Source organism: Haemaphysalis longicornis, unplaced genomic scaffold, assembly GCF_048455015.1.
Source record: "Haemaphysalis longicornis isolate Haplotype H1 unplaced genomic scaffold, Haemaphysalis longicornis Haplotype H1 scaffold_3, whole genome shotgun sequence".
Classification (NCBI taxonomy): domain Eukaryota; kingdom Metazoa; phylum Arthropoda; class Arachnida; order Ixodida; family Ixodidae; genus Haemaphysalis; species Haemaphysalis longicornis.
In genome coordinates, this window is record NW_027526335.1 from 31,967,277 (window position 1) to 31,990,235 (window position 22,959).

The window sequence follows — 22,959 nt, forward strand, 5'->3', positions numbered from 1 at the left end:
CTGTCACGTGCAAATTACGAGCCAAAAAGCGTGATCGCCAACAGAAAACAATATAGTTCTAAAGGGAAAGCTTGCGCCGATGGAAAGCGGAAAAACTCACAAATTACAGCGAATTATATGCAGGAAGGGGCAAGCAAGTTACAGCTAGTAGGCAATGCATCGTTTTTGTCCAAAGGTGTCTTGGTTATGCCTGGGAATTTTAAAGCAGCCTCACATTGTTCGTCCTGTGAAATACGGCGGCGACGTCGGGCGTTCCCTTTTCGCAGTCTCATTGACCCAACTCAGACGAGAGGGGAAACACAACGTCAACTCCGAAGAGCCCTACACGGGTACCAAGGTACGACGACCCAACTCGCGGATACTCTATGTGACAGATATCTCTGCCGCACGGAAGACCCCAATGGACCTGAGTATCAATACGCAGGCAAGCAGAACCCCGACATGGATGCCCCCTTTACACTACAAGATCTTCGGGCAGCTTTAGCTAAGATGCGCCGAGGTACGGCCCCAGGAAGAGACCGTATAACAGTCCAACTATTGGCGAACCTCTCGGACTCGGCCTACTTGCAACTGTTAGATTACATAAATCAAATCTGGGACGGCCGTCCACTCCCCCCAGAATGGAAGACCTCCTTGGTCACCTTTATACCCAAAGCAGGAAAAATTGTTAATATCGATAATCTGAGGCCAATTTCGCTCACCTCATGCGCGGGTAAGCTCATGGAGGCTATGGTCCGGGATCGTCTCTCTCCACACATTGAGTCCACGGGCCTCTTTGCTGACACTATGTTCGGGTTCCGCCCACATATGTCAGCACAGGACGTCCTTCTCCAGCTACACCGTGACGTAATTCGGCCAACTACAATGCGACAAAACGATAAAGCCATCCTTGCCCTAGATCTCAAGGGGGCATTTGACAACGTCCGGCACAGCAGCATACTAGAAAACTTAAGTAGAACGGATTGCGGTCAGAAAGCCTTCGCGTACGTGAGAGATTTCCTCTCCAAACGTCAAGCATTCCTGAGGATCGAGGATGAGGAGCACGGTCCATATTACATGGGTACAAGGGGTACTCCACAAGGAGCGGTCCTATCGCCGCTACTCTTTAACATCGCTATGATGCAGCTGCCGCACAAATTAGCTCGGGTAGAGGGTATGCAACATGCCCTTTACGCCGATGACATAACAATCTGGAGCACAGAAGGCAGCCTTGGGGAAATGGAGGACCGCCTGCAAAGGGCTGCCAGCATTGTCGAAAGCTATGCTAATGACTGCGGCCTCCAATGTGCCCCAACAAAATCGGAACTTTTGCACATTAAATCCAATCCTAAAGAGAACACAAGGCTTTGCATCTCTTTAACAGGTGGTTCTATCAGAGAAGTGGAAGAAATTAGGATCCTGGGCCTGCTTATTCACAACAAACTTAGTCCAGAGACCACCATTGCCAAACTGAAGCGAACAGGGGAACAGGTCGGACGGATGATACAACGCGTATCCAACAAGCGCGGTGGGTTACGGGGCAGGGACGCACTCCGGCTCGCCCATGCCTTTGTAACCAGTAGGATCCTCTTCTCCGTACCCTACCTCCGTACGAACAAACAACACGAGAACAGCATTGACGTCATCATTAGGAAGGCCACAAAACGAGCCCTTGACCTCCCGGTGGCTACCTCCAACACCAGGTTATCGGCGCTGGGAGTGCTCAATTCGTATCAAGAGCTGAAAGAGGCTCATCTCACAAATCAGTACACTAGACTCGCACAAACGGCGTCAGGGCGCCACTTGCTTAATCGCCTACAAATCAAACATGAGTGCATCCCAGAGGAGACGTGCAAACTCCCAGAGTTGTGGCGCCACAGGCTCTGGGTGCATCCACTTCCGCGTAACATGGAAAAGCACACTCACGAAGGCAGGAGGGAAGCACGCGCTAGAACCCTGGAAAGGAAATACGGAAATGGGCGAGGTGTGTTCTACGTTGATGTGGCAGGACCGTCGCCTCTAGGGTTCTTTACTGCCGCTGTAATTCACAGGGACCAGCAAGTCGATGGGCTCTCCTACCGGGCTTTTAACTCCACGCAAGCCGAGGCGATTGCCATAGCGCTCGCCGCCTCGGACCCGAAGTCAAGGACAATAATCACGGACTCTCGCCGAGCCTGTGAAAGCTATTTAGCGGGCACGGTACCACCCTTGGCCTACAGAATTTTAAAACGAGTGGTGCGGTTCGTAGACCCCGCACCTAAAGAAATTGTGTGGTCTCCGGGGCATCAGGGTCTGAGAGGTAACGAGGCCGCGCACGCGGCTGCCCGAGCGCTTACACACCGGGCGCCTCACCCATGCTCTCCCGGCTCGGAGATTAGCAGACCACTTCTGCGGTTTAGAGAAATCGTAAAACATCACTGCGATAACCGCCGGCTTTACCCAGCCCCTGCAAAGGGTCTGAGCAAGGCCGATGAGCGAATACTGCGGCGCCTGCAGACGAACACATTTATGTGCCCTGCAGTAGCAAAGCATTTCGACCCTAAAACCGATGGGCGGTGTCTGCACTGTGGGGAGGTGTCCGACACCTTCCAATGGTGTGGGCATGCCAGCACAACCCTGCGTTATCCCCCAACCCTTCCCCTACCAGAGAGGCATGGGAGGCAGCCCTGCTCAATTGCTCGGGGCTGGAGTCTCAAAGGGCTCTAGTTCGACGGGCGAGAGTGGCGGCCTTGACCAATGGGGTCCCGGAATAGGGACTGCACCTGTGCGGAGGGCCACATGCCCTAACTCTCTTTTATTCTGATCAAAAATAAAGTTTCACTCCTCCTCCTCCTTCTACGTGATACCGAGAGTACCAGCTGCGACGCCAACGTAGTCACGCACAATTACCCGACGGAAGTGGCTAGTGACGATGACCACTGATGCCGAAAGCTCATGGCCGACTCATTAAACTTGTAAGGCTCGTGCCTATGTTCTTTCCGGTCAAACTTATATGTAGCGAATGAAAAAAGAACAATAAAAAACCTCGGAAGCACAAAAATAATAATCATAACAGAACTTCATAAATCCTTGAGCTCTGCTCAAGGGGTGTGTGCACCGGTGGTCCTCTAGCGAGAAAAAGAAACGCTGGAGTGCGTCCTTTAATTTGATCATACCCGCGCAAAGATATCCTCATCCGCAATGAGCTTCCTCAACAATTCGCACGGGAAGCGCGGGAAGCAAAAGAGAGGCACGTTTCAGCATCGAAGCCGAAAAAGAAAAATTGCTTAGAAATAAGAAAATGTTTTAGCTTTACGTGTTCCTCGTTTTCTTGCGCTAGAGATGAGCCTTTACAATGAGCCCTTTATGGGTATTTTTTTTTACTTTCTTACAGAAACATCAACCCTCCTCCCCCCCTCCCCCCAAGTATTTTTTTTCTCAAGAATTCCAAGCAACGATAGAGCATTGAAGCATAATATCCAGGTTTGGGTCTTGAAACGTGTGTTCATTAGAGAATAGAGAGAATACAATGAATAAACGTATGTATATACATACGTTACAAGCGCTATAGAATGTATGTAGTACTAAACATTTAACGGCGTGGTTTTCTGATCGCATCATTTATTTTGCAGTCTGAAAATGAGGCTTAGATGATACATGCAAAACCTTGAAGTGCGAAAAAACAAACTTAAGGTTAAAAGAACATCTGTCTGACCTGAATTCTAATTCTGCCGTGATCCACGTGGCAGGTGTATGGGCTATGATGGCTTTTAGGGACGAAGAAACTGAAATAAAACCTCACAGCTTGCTTCTCTGCAGCTGCTGACAGTCTGCAAAAGTTTTCCAGTGATTTGCTTCGGTTTGCTCAGCCACCGCGAGCAAAAATTACTGCACTGCGCATTGAACATCACGAATTCAGTGCCAGATGCGTAAAAAATACTCAATTCAGCTTTTGACAACATGATGTTTCAGAATAGTATTCTGTTATACGCTTGGAGACAGAATGTGTCCCCAACCATACAACGACCACACAAAACACGTCCTGTGGAGCTTTGTTATAGATCCTACTAGCATATCCGTAACATAATTTACTTTTCTGTAAAACACCTGCGATGATTTCCTTAGTTTTGGCTACTATAGAGAAAAACTGGCTGCTTTTAATGTCCGCTAAGAGTTGCCCATGCCCGAGCCAAATCCTTGTTTTCAGCAGTGAGCTTTGCTTTTAAAGGGACACTGAAGTGATATGTAAACATTGCGGGATTACTAGCGCTAATTGTAGTCCGGAGTCCCCAGGCCATGTTTCGACCACTCTAGGCGCGTTTACGCGATTTTATTTAGTAGAAAAACTAATTCGAAAATGCTGTCCTCTTCTCTTTACGCTCGCCCATTTTCTGTGGCGTTTTCGTGTGACGTCAGGAGGGGATGGGCTGGCAATTGGCTGCGCTACTGCACGGCTCCCCGGCCTTCAGACAGAGTCAGTCGGCCCAGCGTTTCGTCCGCCGGCCGCCGGCGGCTCGTCGCAATCAAGGAGGTTAAAAAAAATTGCTTGGTCGCAATTCGTTCGCTTAGTTGAAACGAAGCCAGGACACGTTTGTGAATGGAAGAATGTGCCTTTCTTTACTTGGTTTGTTTGTACACTGTATCTAGCTCCAAGTCAAGGTCGCTTCACACAAGCGCTGCACAAGCGCACATGCGACGTATCGCTGACTGGTACGCCAGTAGGAAAATATAAGGCCTCTTGAAGGCGGGAGAAGAGTCAGCGAAGTCAATTTAGGTACTAAGGAAATAAAATCAACTGATATTTTTACCGTACAGCGTAAAACTAGGGCGCGGGAAGCACTTTTTTGCGCTGGGCGAACAAGCACAGCGGTCAGCAGCACGACTACGCATCTGCGAACGCTTTTACGTCTACGAAATGCAATTGCTAGACGTGAGCTACTGTGGAAACTCGGGCGACGCTTACTGCACGAGCGTAGTACATCAAATAGTCACCTAAGCTGCTTGAAATGCCAAAACTAAATAAAAGTGTAAACCGGTTGTACAATATATACCCTATATTAGCAAGGCTTTCGCATCCCGCTCCGTGGCTCAGTGGTCTGTGGCGCTAGGTATGTCACCGCAAGTGTTTTGCAAGTCACGAGTTCGAATCCCCGCGGGTACGTGCTTTTTTTTTTGTAAGTTAACTTTTTTGTCTTCCGCCGATGTTTTCTATATTGAGTTCACCTTTTTTTGGGCCGCAACGTTCATGGTTATACGAACTAGTTCACAAAACGCGCGCAGGCTGGCACTGGTGCGCTAGCGAGTTCTCGTTGGCGTGCTGTTGCCATAAGCAAGGACTGCTTGCAGGCAGTGGGCACAGGCCAGAATGAACAGACCCTTGGCGTGGTGCGAACACGCTTTTTACGATACAGGCATGAGGGAGGCAAGCTCCAAATATGGGGGAAAAGCGCATGACATTTGGGCGTCTGCGGGTACGCGGAGGGCGTTCATGCACTGCGTAGGTCTCGGCTAGTGAATGCTACGACTACAAGCCGTCCTGGGAGGCTTATCTTGTGCATTTTACAGCCGACAACATGGCAGAAGCGCGGTACGATGATTACTGAGATATTGAGAATGCCCATCCAACAACGCCATTGGTTATGTTTTACAGAACCGAAACCGAAACCGAAACTTGTTTGATTGCTAACCTTGGGCATCGTCCAATCACGGCGCCCCTCCTCCCAACGTCACAGCCTTAGTTGGTGCGGCCGCCGCAAACCGCGCATGGTAGTTTTTCTTCTTTCGCGCTTTGTAAAATAATTACCGATTTGTCAACCGGATAAACGATGAAAAGTGTGCTAATTTGAGCCAGTCCACGCAGTGCAAGCAAAAAAGGGAGCTTGACAAATTCACTTCAGTGTCCCTTTAAAGGGTGCTCCACAGCAAACACTATGATGATGCAGTGAAACCCGAAAAAGAGAGTTTTTTGTGAAAGAAATTACAGTGGAACCCCGCTGGTACGTCCCCCAGACTTACGACGACTCGCTTCTTACGACGAATCACCGCAGTCCTGGCAAACTCCCCATAGAAACAAAGCATTAAAAACCCCGATGATATGACGCTGGGGTGCACGCGGTCCGCTTCATACGACGGACTATGCCCCGGATAAACCAACGCTTTTCCCACATTTTACACCGCTCCGCCGCCTCGTCCTGAACTTCTTTATTCTTAACCCCCGTTTGACGCGTCTTGAAGTGCAAAAATCCACAGGCGGCCCAGACCACTTACTGGACAGACGCAAGCAAGCAGGCGGGTACTCGTGAGCGGGAGTTAACCTGCGACGGCTCCACGCGGCTGCAGTTCGCCAACGCGCCAACCGCGAGCAGTCGAATTTGAAGTGGAAGGTGGACCGTGAATTTGAATCTCCCATTCAGATGCCGACGAACGCGAAAACACATAACGACGCAACCCCACGGGGACGACCGAACAGCCGCTTTCCCCGCTCGCTCGATCCAAGTTTCTTCCTTTCACGACGCTGTTTCTCCCGATATATCTGCTCTTCGCTTATCAGTGTATTTCAAAGCCCTGTTGTCACTCCGCTCTTTTCTTTGCTAGAGTGCCTATAATTACGCGCGTCCGCCGCAAGGGTAGAACAAAATACAGGAGGCGATGGGTGGAGACACGTACCCGCTGGCACCGCCATTTTGGGTCACTCACTGGCCGCCGCAGCAAGTCACTGTAGCAAGACCGCGCTAAATTTTCGCTGCAACACGATATACTCAGGAAGGTTGAATTATCTTACTATTTCACGTTGCTGGGTCTTGTGGGAAACGAAAACAGCTATGTATTGAGCAGCACTATGAGCCAATAGCGACGGCACGGGGAACGTTCAAAGGGTGTCTGCACCATGGACGGCAATGCCGTTTTTGTTCATCTCCGCCTTGGTCGTTCGTTTCGCTTGGTCTTGGCAGTTTCACACCCGCCTTTTCCCCTCCCAATTTGCTCTACCACGCGGGCCTTATATCACGGGGCGCACGGCGCTTGGCTGGCGGGCTATCTGGACACCATAAAGGGGAGGGGGGCACAACATAGGCATTGCTTTTCTTAACTTGGGATTTCAGCTAAAGGTTCGCAAATCACGCGAGAATGCGCTAGATATAGTAGTTTAAATAAGTTTTTGGGCCACCTGTCGCGTTAGACCATCTACTAGGTTGGCATTTACCCGCACCCCGGTCGTACGACACCCCGGTCATATGACGCTTTCTCGTGGTCCCTTGAAAGTCGGATTATCGGGGTTCCACTGTAGTGCAGTGTATTGACAATAAATATAATGATTACAGCATTTATAACTTACGTCGTCATAAGCAAAAGCGGGAAGGCATGTTAAGCGCTGACTTATCTCACGACATTCGTGGATTGGCTCAATGAACATTTTTTTTAATTACTCGGGCGTTACAGCATCTTAATTGATATCGCCAAACGGATACTGCGTCGAGGATGAAGGACTTCAATAAGGCTTGGTGTTGGGCTAGTTGGTATCTATACATAATGTAACAATAGCGCTGAACTTAATACGACGACGACAGGATCAAGAAAAAGGACACACGAAACGGTAGATGGGCTACTAACAACTGTGAAAAGTTTTAATAAACAAGACAACATATATATATACTCCTGCCACCTCTTATCACTACCCAGTGTATGTTCGAATCATATAACCTCAGAAAACCATTCTTTTTCTTTAGATACTCAATCTCTCTTTCCAGCAACGACACTGACGGAGCACTGACGCACTCGCCTTCGAGGCCAGAGACCATCGAAAATACTTGACATATTTTCCTTGTAACTCTGTCCCTTGATTTAAAGAGCACCTTCGTGTTTGTGAATTCTGGAGTGCATTTGCACTTGTCGCAGTGCTGTGCGAGATTGCCAGAAATAGCCGTCTGCTGGTACAGCGCACGGTGCTCCTTCAACCTTTCGTTCACACAACGTCCTGATTGTCCTATGTATGCCTTTTTGCAAGCAAGCGGGATCTTGTAAACTATCCAACAGAGCACTTTACAAACCTCCGCAAGTGCGCAACACCACAACAACTATCTCTACCAGTCCGGATTTTCTTGGTCTCCAAAGCTTTATTAACCCGATTGCACATGCTTCCAAGCTCATCTGGTGCGGAACAAACAACCTGGACGTCATGTCTGCCCCCTATTTTTTTTCAGGCGATGGGACAAACCATGAATATACGGTATCAAAACCGCATGTCTATCTGGTTTGTCACCCGTCGATTCTTTTCCATAAACAACAGCGGGCATAACCGTTCTTGCTACAGAACCGATTAAAGATACCGGATAGCCACTTTTTCTGAGCCTGGCCGTTTGGATGTCAAGGCTTTCTCCCATGGCATGATAACACGAATTTTTTTATCGCTTGCGTTAGACAACACCTCTGCTATGCCTCGCTTTACTAATTTACTATGCGCAGAATTTTTTCTTGATCCTGTCGTCGTCGTGTTAAGTTCAGCGCTATTGTTACATTATGTATAGATACCAACTAGTCCAACACCAAGCCTTATTGAAGTTAATTTCCAGTTCCTCGGGCCTATATGTTCATCTTGCTCCACTTCCCCGAATCTGCCCATTCGTCGCCCTAATTGGTGAAGCCAGATGCTGCACGAAAATTCTAACCTACGGTTTGACTCATGGCATCAGCTCCCCCGTGATCACCACGCTACTAGGAAGAATCAACCCTGCTGACTCTACAGCCAGAAGATTGTGTAGAATTCTGAGAGATGAGACCTGGAGACAAGTAAGATTGTACCAGGACAACATCAGGGTCACACCTGCTCTGAAGTCCTGGACACGGCGCCCTCCAGGAGTATGACAAGGTATTTCCTTGATCTTGCCGAAGAGCAAGGGGAACGGCTGTTTGGTGCGTCTTTTAGATTCTTGCCAAAAAAGCCAAAAGCGTTGAAAATAGGGGTTCAAGAGGTTGTCAATCTGTCGAATAGCGTCCTTCCGCCCCATGCGCAGGAGACCTTAGAAAAGGGGCCAAAATATGCTATCCCCCCCACTTTGAAACCTGTGGAACTGTTGGCGATGGCGCATAAAGTGGCCAACCAAGCAGGTCAGGACAAGAAGGAAGCTTGCCTTTCTGAGTGCGTGGATAGCGTCATTGTCCATAATCCGACTATAAAAAGTCGAGGTGTGGCGGTGGATCAGGTTGTTGACTATCTAAGTACCAATAAGCTGAGGTTTTTGCAGTCCGATAAAACCGGTGCTTTCGCTGTACTAGAAGAAAGTCAGTTTGGCGAGAAATCAATAGAAGCGGTTGCCAAACATTTTGAAGAAATAAGGGAAGTCAACGAGCGAAGACTAAAAGCCTTGAACGCCAACGCTGTGAAGGCTTGCGATGACCTTGGTTTGGATGGAGTGGCAAAAAGCTTCAGACACAGCAAAGGGGTGACATTGAAACCGTTCGTCAGTATCAAGACCCACAAAGACGCACAGCCTTTTCGGACTATTCTAGTGGACAAGGCATCGTGGCAGAATGCACTCGCCAAGTTCCTGCAAAGGTATCTAGCAAGATTACCCGTGGATGACTCGTTCCTTGTCAAGAAGTCTGATGAAGTTGTGAATTTTCTAAAGGAGTGTACACCTGTGTCGTGCTTCTCCATCGATGTTTCGGACCTTTTTTATAGTGTGCCGCGCACCGCCGCTATGGCAGCAGTAGAACAATGCATTGATGCCTACGGATGCGTTAGATTTCAGAATGAATGCGCTATGACGTACGCGCTATGACTACCAGAGATTTCCTCGGCCTGTTAGGCCTGTACATAAGGTCATTGTACTGTACATAGAGTTTGATGGCGCTTTGTTTGTGCAAAAAGATGGCATCAGCATCGGATCCTGCATTGCTCCTGTTCTTTGCGACATTTATTTGGCATAGGGAGACCGTGTGTTGGAAGGGAGCCTTAAGAATGTTGGTGTAGTCAGATGCTTCAGATACGTGGACGATTTCGTTGTGTGCTTGGCTACTGGACGCGATACTGATGGCATTGTCCAGAATGTGATGGATGAGTTTAAAGCAGCGCATGAGGGGTTAGATTTCACGTTTGAATTGCCCGCAGATAACTGTCTTCAGTACTTAGATTTAAGGCTTAAATTCCTACAGGGGCACACTTGCTGGTGTTACCATACCAGGGGAGAAAAACAGCTGTTTCCTTTTGATTCTGCGCATAGTAAATTAGTAAAGCGAGGCATGGCCAGAGGTTGTCTAACGCAAGCGATAAAAAAATCGTGTTATCATGCCATGGGAGAAAGCCTTGACATCCAAACGGCCAGGATCAGAAAAAGTGGCTATCCGGTATCTTTAATCGGTTCTGTAGCAAGAACGGTTATTTCCGCTGTTGTTTATGGAAAAGAATCGACGGGTGACAAACCAGATGGACGTGCGGTTTTGATACCGTATATTCATGGTTTGTCCCATCGCCTGTAAAAAATAGGGGGCAGATATGACGTACAGGTTGTTTGTTCCGCACCAGATAAGCTTGGAAGCATGTGCAATCCGGTTAATAAAGCGCTGGAGACCAAGAAAATCGGAACTAGTAGAGATAGTGGTTGTGGTGTTGCGCACTTGCAGAAGTTTGTGAAGTGCTCTGTTGGCATAGTTTACAAGATCCCGCTTGCTTGCAAAAAGGCATACATAGGACAATCAGGACGCTGTGTGAACGAAAGGTTGAAGGAGCACCGTGCGCTGTGTCAGCAGACGGCTATTTCTGGCAATCTGGCACAGCACTGCGACAAGTGCGAATGCACTCCAGAATTCACAAACACGAAGGTGCTCTTCAAATCAAGGGACAGGGTTACAAGGGAAATATGTGAAGCATTTTTGATGGTCTCTGGCCTCGAAGGCGAGTGCGTCAGTGCTCCGTCAGTGTCGTTGCTGGAAAGAGAGATTCAGTATCTAAAGAAAAAGAATGGTTGTATGAGGTGATATGATTCGAACGTGCACTGGGTAGTGATAAGAGGTGGCAGGAGTATATATATGTTGTCTTGTTTATTAAAACTTTTCACAGTTGTTAGTAGCGCATCTACCGTTTCGTGTGTCCTTTTTCTTGATCCTTTCGTCGTTGTGTTACGTTCAGCGCTATTGTTACATTATGAGGATGAAGGAAAAACGTCAGTGACTAGAGAGCGCCATAAACCGCACTCCGAAAACAAGGCGGCACCAGATACAAAAAAAAACATTGCAGTTGTCTACGAATACCACGTTGTTTATTTGTACACTTCCCCAAGAACCTCCCCCACGCGCTGTGTTTGGTAAGTTTCAATGACGAACCATTGCTGAGTCGTCAAGTCGCCAGTAGAGTGTAGAATGATGAGAGAATTAAAAGGTGTTGCAATCTTGTGTCCGCATGATACAGTCATACTACCCTTTGTCCCTTTGGTGGGCACAGACGCTATTTTAGCGCACATTATCTATTATAGACATACCTCGGTTTGTTAAAGGGGTCCTGAAATACCTTCCGCCGATGCATGGATGTACATGTACCCAAATAAAGCAATGTATTTGCAATCTCCTCCCGCAAGAATTTTGTTAAAGCGATGAGTATTAGCTGAGAAATCGTAAATCAAAAACCGCGCATTATCGTCGCTCCGCGTTTCCTCCTCCTTTCGACTTACTCTCCGCTGTTGACGGCGCGCGAGCTTTGCCTCCCATGATGTTGCGCTCCGCAGCGGTGACGTACTTCCGCTATTGCGCTGCTACGTCGTCTGCTACGGGCAAGCTTTGTTGACACCATGAATCCCGCACTTCGCTCAAGGCTGGAAAACCGAACGAAAAATCTGGCCGCATGTGTGCGGCGGCCTGGCCTTGCCCTTTCGCGGTGTTCGTTGGTGCAGTTGCTATCGGTGGCACGTGACTTTTTATCGGCGGCGAACTCGCAGCCGTACGGGGAAGATCGTGCGCTCGTTCCCTTTGATGCACCGACACTGTTTATCCAAAAAGTGCCGTATCAGATGTGGCCCCGCTGGTGCCGGGTCTTATTTTGCGGCGGTCGTAATTCCTGCCGGCGGCATGTGAAAAAGACATTTTAAATCGATACAGAACCCGTGCACAAAACCCTTCAATCATGTGACCAGTCCAGCTTGGGGCGACGCGTGGTGGAGAGTGGCAACGTTGGCAAAGCATGCTCCACCGCGGCTCTGAGCTTTCTAGCGCTGGAGCGAGCGCCACTTCTTTGAGAATCTCAAACATCGGTTGCCTTGACAACAAGGCACAAACCACTGTAGAACTCAGTTACAGTTGCGTGTTCCCGGTTCAGCTCGGGGCCCCACCTCGCGACATGTGGGCACTGCAGGCGTACCACCCACTCCCATTGGGAAGTGCGAGATGCGTTTGACATTACAGGAGGCGATGGTGTGTGTGTGTTGTGGACGTCTTTGTTTCGCGATGCAATGCGATGTTGTGCTTCTGCGGGTGGATAGTGCTTCCCATGGTCTGGGTTATCTTTCTCGAGCGACGTACGACTCAACTTCGCATGGGGTATGTGCAGTGTGCGTGGCTAAAAGCCATCTCGGCTTGTGCGCCGGAGTTAAGTGACTTGCTGTTTGTCCCCGCAAACCGCGCGCGAGGTGAGTGCCGAAGTTACGACGGGCAGGAGGAGGCAACCCATCGTCTTTCAATCGCGGTTCAGACTTGCAACGCATGTTGTGACGTTGTGTTCGTTCGAAACCCATCTCTGGATTGTTTTGAAGTAGAATAAAATGTATGCGTCAAACCCGGGCATTCGCCTCAGGGCGTTCTCTGCGATTGCACGAAAGAAGTGCCACGGGGCTTCAACGCTTTTTTTACGGAACGTACTCAGGTAAGGGAATATCCATGTCGTGTTATGGCCGTGCTGCATTTAATACAAACGGTTAAACGTTTGTTTACACTTGTTTCGTTTGTCGTAAAATGTCCAAGCACTCCGGCACGCCGCCGGCAGATCAGCCGGCGAGCCGACGCTGAGCAGACGACTCATCTCTTTGCCGGAAGTGCGTGAAAAAGCCGCCCAATAGCAGGATGTCTAGCTCATGACGAACATCTGGGAATCGATGATGTAGACATGTGAAGATGGCGGCGTCCAAAAACACGAAGGAAAGGGTGAGAAAAAAGCGACAAACTTTGCAACAAAAGCGTGAGCTTTCCGCTGCGCGTAAAAGAGTAATACTTGGCACAGATGACGTTGACGACCCAATCTAACGATTGCGCTAGTTCATTTAGTGTGCTCAAAACGCCTTTCAGGGCCCCTTTAAAGAGTTAAACTTTTTCGTCATAAAGAATGCTGATCTTTGTAAGCTGTACAGAAAAGGAAACAACAAATAAAGTAAATAGACCTTATTAAGTTTCGTGCAGTTCATTCCAGGATAACAAATATACACAAAACAGCTAATATTTTCCAACCGTACGCACCATTTCGCGCTAGGCGCGGCTGCGTCCTGGCCCCCGATAACACTATTTTACGATGCACTACTTCTCCGTCAAATGCGTTGTGTCGTCGAAAGCCAATTTTCTTTCTTAACTCATGTAGGCAGTCGGCCAACAAAGCGATGCGTTTTTTTTTTCGCCTTCACCAACGTGCACTCACAATGTGTCTCTGCAGCCCTAGATTAGACCTAATGAAGCATTCAGTTCCGGCCTGTGCGAGTGCGCGTTGAGATAACAAAGACTAGCGTAGTCTCAAGGGAGCCTCATTGTCAGGAGTTTCGCTCTCCTCCCGCTTACCAACGCCACGCTTCTATTATGTTTCCACTTTAGCGACAAATAGTTACCTTATTTCCGTCAGTCTTTGTAGATTTCGCGCCTGCCAGAAAAGCGCAACAAAGACGCAAACCAATTTTTTCATAAAGGCGAGGAGCGAAACTCGGGTATTGGTATCGTGTCGCTCTTACACTTCATTTTCAGTTCATAACTTAGCAACGTTCTAGCACAGAGAAAAAAGTATGATGGAGATGCATTGAAGATGATGGATTGGGCATAGAGAGATTCAAAGCACTGACGTCAGCAATTTAGCGAGGAAATGGTGGTTTGCTTTGCAGTCCGTTTTTTTCTCTCTCTTTTCCTGTGCGTTAAACTCCAGACCATTATGCGGAAATTTGCATCGATCGTGAAACTACAATAAAGTAGTGACCTCAACTCTTGATACATTTTTGTCTCCACATCCGTCAGAGCAACTTCGACCTGTAGTTCTCTCCATTGCTGCTTCCTTAGCTGTCAGTCACGTATCTTCGAGTCGGTCGCCATCAGCTCGGAGGATAAGACTTCATCGAATGTTCGTAAAAGTCAGTGAATCATAGTCATGTTTTGAAAAACAATGCTTTGCAGCACGTTCGGCGAGATGGTTGGTGTTAACTTTTACCGGCGTGGCCTTTAGCATCACGCTGTCGTTACTGATTGAAAACTGGCAGCATATTACACCCGAAGCCATGCTGCCTGCTTATAGCTTGAAGATAGCCGTCGAGTTGTAGATAGTCCTTCCTAAATCTTAAAGGCCACTAAAGAATTTTATATAATAGGGGGCCGTATCTTCTTTTTTTTTTTTGCCTTCGGAACCTACAGAATGTAGTTGCCTCAAGGTGTAGTAAACTATTGCTCAACAAAAGGTTATTCTACATGTCAGAAGTCGCCCCGTTTATGCACTCACCCATCGTGCAGACCTGGTGACAAGGAAAGCGGGAAGTAAGCATTCGGGTAAACGTACGGAAACTGGCGCAAACAAGCCATTCCGTCTACCTTCAGCGCTGTCTGTGGCGCTGTGATAGAAATAAAGTGACATCGTATTTATCGCTTAGAAAGCTTTTTACATGTGTAGAATTCCAAGTAATGTGTTGGAGTAAAGGTTTAGCTGCGCAAATCAGTTGGTGTATTTTGTTTTGTAGTCTTGTGTGCTTTGTCGTACTAACGTAAAGCCTCAGTCGAGTGTTCTCTCGTACTAATTTCCAACCGGTGAACTCCGTCACGCACGCAATTGGCACCAAAATACGTATCATGCAACGGTTGTCTCATATTGCATAATGACCTTCATCGGTAACTGAAAACAAGATTTTGAAATACTTGTAAAACCGCAGTTGTTTAGAGTACCGCCCCCCCCCCCCCCTCCCACACATACTGCAGAAGAAACAATTGTTAAATTTGCCTCTGCGTGTCAACAAAGTAGTTAACACATCATCCAGTCTTTGTCGCGGTCTTCGTTATGATCCTAAATATAGTTTGCAATTGTTTTGTTACAATTTCCTTTTAAGAACACAACACCGTTTTCTTTAGGTAGAGGTTCGTGCCTACATGGGCCACTGCTTGTGGCGTGGTAGCCCCCCAGCTTTCTTGAGGTGAAGTTTTCCAAGACATTTGTTTGATTTGCTGTCGCCACTTTGCCTCGTAGAGTGCAAGTTGATGTGATTTTGACAGATTGCAGGGTTTAACGCACCGACGCAACGCAGGCGATGAGGCGCGCCGTATTGAAGGGCTCCGGATTAATTTTGACCCCCTGGGGATCTTTAACGTGCGCCGAAATCTCGAACACACGGGCGTTTTTGCTTTTCACCTCCATCAGAAAAGCGGCCGCTGGGACCGGGAATCGAACCCGCGTCCTCATGCTCAGCAGCGCAACGCCTCAGCCACTGAGCCACCGCGGCGGGTGTAGAGTGCAAGTTGAAAGATTCAACACGACTTGCAAGCGCGTTGGTTGGTGCACCCATTCACAGTAGCATCGCTGGGGCTCTTTGATTTTCACTCACTGGATTACCACCGATTACCCGAGATGCAATGCGACTGTTCATCCACATACACTGAACCGTCTTTATAACGAAGTGCTCATGCCAGGGAGCTGGCTTCTTTATAAGCGATAGTTTCTTAAAAGCGGGCATGACGTGCTTTCTGTATGCGGTGACTGTTCGCGGTAACTGCGAGACAGATAATCGCAGAGCCGCAGTGTGTCAGCGGGTTGGCGTGTAAAGTTATTTCGCAACGTAAGTTCGGGACGCGAATGTTCGCAGATCAATATACCACTGGTATCGCTGCCATTTCCTCCCCCTTTCCCCCACCCACCGGCCAGCGGCACTTTACGGCTGTGACCGTAAATGCGAGGGGTTGTAGCTTTCGCCCGCGTTCCTACCTGACCGCGTATGCACAAGCGCGCTCACCCCACAGAACGCCAGTTTTTCTTAAACAGCGTGTCATCGTGTCGGGATCTTGTAACCGCTCTTTAGAGTTCACAAGGGCCTACGCAGGCTCGGAGAAATTTCCGATGGGACACTGTAGAGCAACGCGACGCTTTATCAATAAATTTCCAACGCGGGATGACCACTGTCAGGGAGCTCACGGACTCCAAAGGTCAACGCAGCCGCCAATGCAGCGGTTCCGCACACACAAGGTAACGCAACGGATAACGCAACGGGTCTCCCCGAAGTGTATAAAACGTTCCTATAGGCTGCTAGTCGGAGGGAATGGTGGGGCACGACAGGTGTCACTGTGCTTGAATTACCGCCACGGGTAACTGTAATTGTGTGACAGCTTCTGTACCGACAATTATTGGAGCTTAGGAAATGGTGTTGGTTGATAATAACTGACATTCGGATTCGTTTAGTAGAGAGCTCACTTAGAGAAAGGGTGGTTGAATAACGTGTCACACTTCACTAATGCAAATCCTCAGAGTTCACTATCTTTCATCGTTAGTCATCAAACGTGCACTTTTTTTAGAAATGACGCATAATGCTCCCTTCCGGGGCAGTAAAATACATTTCACGGATAATGTAGAGGTTTGCAGTATTGCCTCTGCGACATTGGCCTAGAATACTTCAAACGCGATAGCGCTATTAGGATCATTCAACGATTCTCTGTGGGAGCTAGCGGTCCGCAGGTGCCGTGGTTATTAGCCGTGCTCACCAAGGTTCCGCGGTAATACGTCATCAAAGCCGCGCGGAAATAACTACAGCGGTGAGCGCCAGCCTCAAGCTGGGAATGAGCACAGGGACAACGGGAGCGGAGAAAGGAGGCTGGGGGCCGGCAGCCTCGCCGACGATGACAGTACGGCGGAGAAGAGCAAAGTTATGTCATTTCAGGCGGCACAGTAGAATTCCTTCTCCCGTCGGTGATCCCGCCAACAATTCCTTCTTTTAGTATGCAACGGTTTACGGACACCTCCTACTGATATTTGCCGGCTGAGCAGCAGCGCTGTTTTCCGCAACATTGTGGCATGCTGCGCACTTTCGTGCTCACCCCGCAAAACATTGGAACGGCGTGTCAGGCACTGGATGATAGCTGGCCAAGAAACTCACTGTTTTATGGAAGCCTAGCGTCCACTCAAGGCAGATTTAACCGAAAATGTGGTGCCCTTTGAGTGGTCTCTGCGCAGTGCAGGGTTCATTTAAAATCGTCGCTGCTAGCCTCGCTTTCTGAAGTCACTTACGGCGCTTCGAGATCGCGGTGTGTATGCAGCAAAGCCGTTGGAAACCGTAGCCTCAACAACAAAGTAATGCTATCGCGTCCCACATTTCAAACGCAAACATAGACTTCCTCTGGGATTTCTGTGTTACCTCTACTCCTTCCAACTCCTCCTTTCCACTTGGAATGCGGAAGCTATAAGCGGGCGGTCTTCGCCAACCCAGTCGCGCTGCGTGCTGTCTTTAGTCCTCCCGTGCAGTCAGATGAAAGAACGACGAGTTCTCTTCAGTTCTGGCACTGCTCTATGGCAGTGTCTGCTGGCACTGCTGGCCGTGCTGGCACGTCTGCTGGCACTGCTCGCTCATTTCCACAGAATGTATTATACCCCATAATCCTCTACTGCATCCCGTATCAAGCGGCCGCATCATATTTTTCCGCGCCTCGACCATCCCTTCAAAGTCCGCCCCATGTTTGCACGTACAAATCTCCTTCGACAGTCACCGCTCTTTCTGGCCATTTGCCACTGGAACAAGCTGCCAAAAGAAATTGCTGCTATTTGTGATCACGACTCGTTTGTTGCACAATTGGAGCGCAATTTGAACTCGCATGTTTAGTGAAAGCACACCTGTGTGCTTTTTACAACATGAAGTGAATTTACAGGTTTTGTATTGAGTGTGTTCAGTTTTGCATCCATTTCTTTTTCCTGCTTCTTCTATTTTCTTGTTTTATTGTTTGGTAACCTGTAATACGTTGTAAGTTGCCTTTATCTGCGAATTGTGTTTAAATGTCTGAAATATCTCGTTGTAACCCCCCCATGTAAAGCCTGTAAGGGCCTTCAGGGTATCTGAATAAAAAAAATCCCGTGAAAAGCTTCCTTCTTATTTTCCGTTTCCTTTATAGAGCGCTCTTTATACGCTAGTCCGTCTTCAAGTCGTCTGTATGACGCTTTGATATCATGTGTCCAACTCTGTCCATGGAAGGCACTCCGGCAACTGAAGTCTATTTGGCTGACAACTCGGGCGTTTGGAGGACGCCGTTAGTAGATATCCTGGTCTGATTGATCTGCTCTCTAGATCCTTCTGCCAGACCGACCAACGCCAACGAAAACACTTTTCTTACGATACCGGGTAGTGGCTGTTATACGATAGCTTCTCCCGCCGAATAAAGAAAGGGCTCTAATAAAAAAAAACGCCTTCCGTTTTATATTTACCTTTTCAAGTAAAAGCCCTCCTCAGATGCCGATGGAAAACATACAGCTGTCAAGCATTTCCAAGAGCAAAGTTTGGCTTCCTTGCGACTCATTCGCTCTTACTGGTCCTGTTCATTTTCGTTCGGTTGCCTCGCAAGAGGTAGGTTTGGGTTCTAGAGTAATAAATAAGTAGATCCCAAATCTCCTTTTTTTTGTCTAGTCCTTTAGTAATGCTCAGTGAAGGAGGAAGAAGACGATGGTTGAGAAATATTTTAGGATAAGCAGCTGAAGGCATTAGCTCTCGACAGCTCACGTGGAATTTCGGCCTCACCATTTCTGTCTTTCTGTGTATTTTTTTTTTCTTCTTTGGTCTTCGACTATAAAAGCGACCTTCTTCGCCTATTTTAAAGAACGTGCATGTTTGTAAGCGCGGCTAAAAAGATAACGAGAAATAGTAAATAGCCTTTTACAAGCATAAAAGCCCGAAGGACGACCTTCTTTCGCCATCGCTATTGCAGCTGCTTATTCGGCGATATCTCTGTCACTTAGTACCCAAAAATGGGGGATTCATGCCTGTATAAGACTTAGAAGCTTGACGAATGTGTTTAGTTGAGAAAAAATTGATCGCCATTTCGCCATGGGAAGCACTAGAAATGGTGATGGGGGAGGGTATGAAACGTTTCTCGTCGTCTTGGCGGGCTTGTCTCTTGCGCTCGGCTAGTATCACTAGATAAGGGTACAGATTATCGGCAGTCTTTTCTAATATTGTCCCGTGCCGCCACCATGATCATTGGTCAGTTCGCACAACGTGACATTTGTTTACACTGCGACGGTTCATGGGCGTCGCCATTTTGTTGTTTATGCGTTTTAGTCGGTCAAGCCTGGTAGGCTTAGCTTGTCCTCCCTTCTCTGTGGGTGCGCGTGGCTGACGGCGTGCTGAATGCGAATCAAAGATAACACCTGTAACAGCATTTCACAGCAGAAGTGCGCCAAAAGATGCCGTTTTAATGCATCTTCGGTAGTGTTGTTAACAAACGACCCGGTCGAAGTTAACGGGATTCCTTAGATGCGGAAATCTCACAACAGTAATGAACGACAAAATGGCCGCCGTTCTTCCCTTGCGTGCCTCAGAGGCGGTATTCTAATACCTCATCTACTAACACATTTCTTTGCCTATCTGCGGCAAGTGCTGAGTCCTGCTTAGCCGGACGCATGCGTTCGGCGTCTAGGGCAAGAACTGCTCTATTTTGTGACCGTACGGCTGCCTAGCCTTCGTGGATAAGAAATAGAATCTGCAAACAATTTTTACCGGGAAACCCAGGGGGGATCCCATTGTGTACAGACACCTCATCATCCATAATGCGGTTTCGATGCTTGTTTAAAGGCTACCTTAAACAAATAGAAATTCTGAGCTCAATGCTATATGCCTGATTAGCCTGACACATGCTCTCGGCGTTATAGGCCTTATCGCCTTGGCTTTTTTGCCCACGGAGATAAAACCATTCCGGTAGAGGTACAGCTTTGTTCTAAAATGTCCACTATAAACGCTTTCAACTTCTATAATTTTGCGGGTTTGGGCACTAGACATGTAGATACACCATTCGAAAACCAGTCCGTTGTTTATACTCATGAAACGGTTCCCTATGCGTGCGTGTGTGCGTGCATACCTACTTACCTAACTACATACATACATACATACATACATACACACATACACACATACACACATACACACATACACACATACACACATACATACATACATACATACATACATACATACATACATACATACATACATACATGCATACATACATACATACATACATACATACATACATGCATTTATGCATACGCGTGGTTTTCTAGTCCTTCTTTCATTTTTTCTTTTTAGCGTTTCATGTTTGTCTTCCTGCTGTAACCCTAATGTCTGATATTCACCACTCATCAACGTAGTCACCTCCCCCCATCTGGTGTAGCAAGCCTTGTCCCTAGCAGGGCTGACCTCACCAGTTCACATTAATGAGCATTCTCTCTCTCACATACATACATACATACATACATACATACATACATACATACATACATACATACATACATACATACATACATACATACATGCATTTATGCATACGCGCGGTTTTCTAGTCCTTCTTTCATTTTTTCTTTTTAGCATTTCATGTTTGTCTTCCTGCTGTAACCCTAATGTCTGATATTCACCACTCATCAACGTAGTCACCTCCCCCCATCTGGTGTAGCAAGCCTTGTCCCTAGCAGGGCTGACCTCACCAGTTCACATTAATGAGCATTCTCTCTCTCACATACATACATACATACATACATACATACATACATACATACATGCATTTATGCATACGCGCGGTTTTCTAGTCCTTCTTTCATTTTTTCTTTTTAGCGTTTCATGTTTGTCTTCCTGCTGTAACCCTAATGTCTGATATTCACCACTCATCAACGTAGTCACCTCCCCCCATCTGGTGTAGCAAGCCTTGTCCCTAGCAGGGCTGACCTCACCAGTTCACATTAATGAGCATTCTCTCTCTCACATACATACATACATACATACATACATACATACATACATACATACATACATACATACATACATACATACATGCATACATACATACATACATACATACATGCATTTATGCATACGCGCGGTTTTCTAGTCCTTCTTTCATTTTTTCTTTTTAGCGTTTCATGTTTGTCTTCCTGCTGTAACCCTAATGTCTGATATTCACCACTCATCAACGTAGTCACCTCCCCCCATCTGTTGTAGCAAGCCTTGTCCCTAGCAGGGCTGACCTCACCAGTTCACATTAATGAGCATTCTCTCTCTCACATACATACATACATACATACATACATACATACATACATACATGCATTTATGCATACGCGCGGTTTTCTAGTCCTTCTTTCATTTTTTCTTTTTAGCGTTTCATGTTTGTCTTCCTGCTGTAACCCTAATGTCTGATATTCACCACTCATCAACGTAGTCACCTCCCCCCATCTGGTGTAGCAAGCCTTGTCCCTAGCAGGGCTGACCTCACCAGTTCACATTAATGAGCATTCTCTCTCTCACATACATACATACATACATACATACATACATACATACATACATACATACATACATACATACATACATGCATTTATGCATACGCGCGGTTTTCTAGTCCTTCTTTCATTTTTTCTTTTTAGCGTTTCATGTTTGTCTTCCTGCTGTAACCCTAATGTCTGATATTCACCACTCATCAACGTAGTCACCTCCCCCCATCTGGTGTAGCAAGCCTTGTCCCTAGCAGGGCTGACCTCACCAGTTCACATTAATGAGCATTCTCTCTCTCACATACATACATACATACATACATACATACATACATACATACATACATACATACATGCATTTATGCATACGCGCGGTTTTCTAGTCCTTCTTTCATTTTTTCTTTTTAGCGTTTCATGTTTGTCTTCCGGCTGTAACCCTAATGTCTGATATTCACCACTCATCAACGTAGTCACCTCCCCCCATCTGGTGTAGCAAGCCTTGTCCCTAGCAGGGCTGACCTCACCAGTTCACATTAATGAGCATTCTCTCTCTCACATACATACATACATACATACATACATACATACATACATACATACATACATACATACATACATACATACATACATACATACATACATACATACATACATACATACATACATACATACATGCATACATACATACATACATACATACATACATACATACATACATGCATTTATGCATACGCGCGGTTTTCTAGTCCTTCTTTCATTTTTTCTTTTTAGCGTTTCATGTTTGTCTTCCTGCTGTAACCCTAATGTCTGATATTCACCACTCATCAACGTAGTCACCTCCCCCCATCTGGTGTAGCAAGCCTTGTCCCTAGCAGGGCTGACCTCACCAGTTCACATTAATGAGCATTCTCTCTCTCACATACATACATACATACATACATACATACATACATACATACATACATACATACATGCATTTATGCATACGCGCGGTTTTCTAGTCCTTCTTTCATTTTTTCTTTTTAGCGTTTCATGTTTGTCTTCCTGCTGTAACCCTAATGTCTGATATTCACCACTCATCAACGTAGTCACCTCCCCCCATCTGGTGTAGCAAGCCTTGTCCCTAGCAGGGCTGACCTCACCAGTTCACATTAATGAGCATTCTCTCTCTCACATACATACATACATACATACATACATACATACATACATACATACATACATACATACACACATACATACATACATACATACATACATACATACATACATACATACATGCATACATACATGCATGCATACATACATACATACATGCATTTATGCATACGCGCGGTTTTCTA

The 22,959-nt window shown here is 47.0% G+C and overlaps 1 protein-coding gene and 1 pseudogene across 1 annotated transcript in view; one reads left to right on the forward strand and one right to left on the reverse strand.

The window, feature by feature from the left end:
* Nucleotides 1–22,959, reverse strand: part of LOC144174232 (adenylate cyclase type 8-like) — a 485,526-nt gene that overhangs the window by 350,389 nt on the left and 112,178 nt on the right. The window lies entirely within an intron of this gene.
* On the forward strand, nucleotides 1,219–4,171 carry LOC144173564 (uncharacterized; annotated as a pseudogene).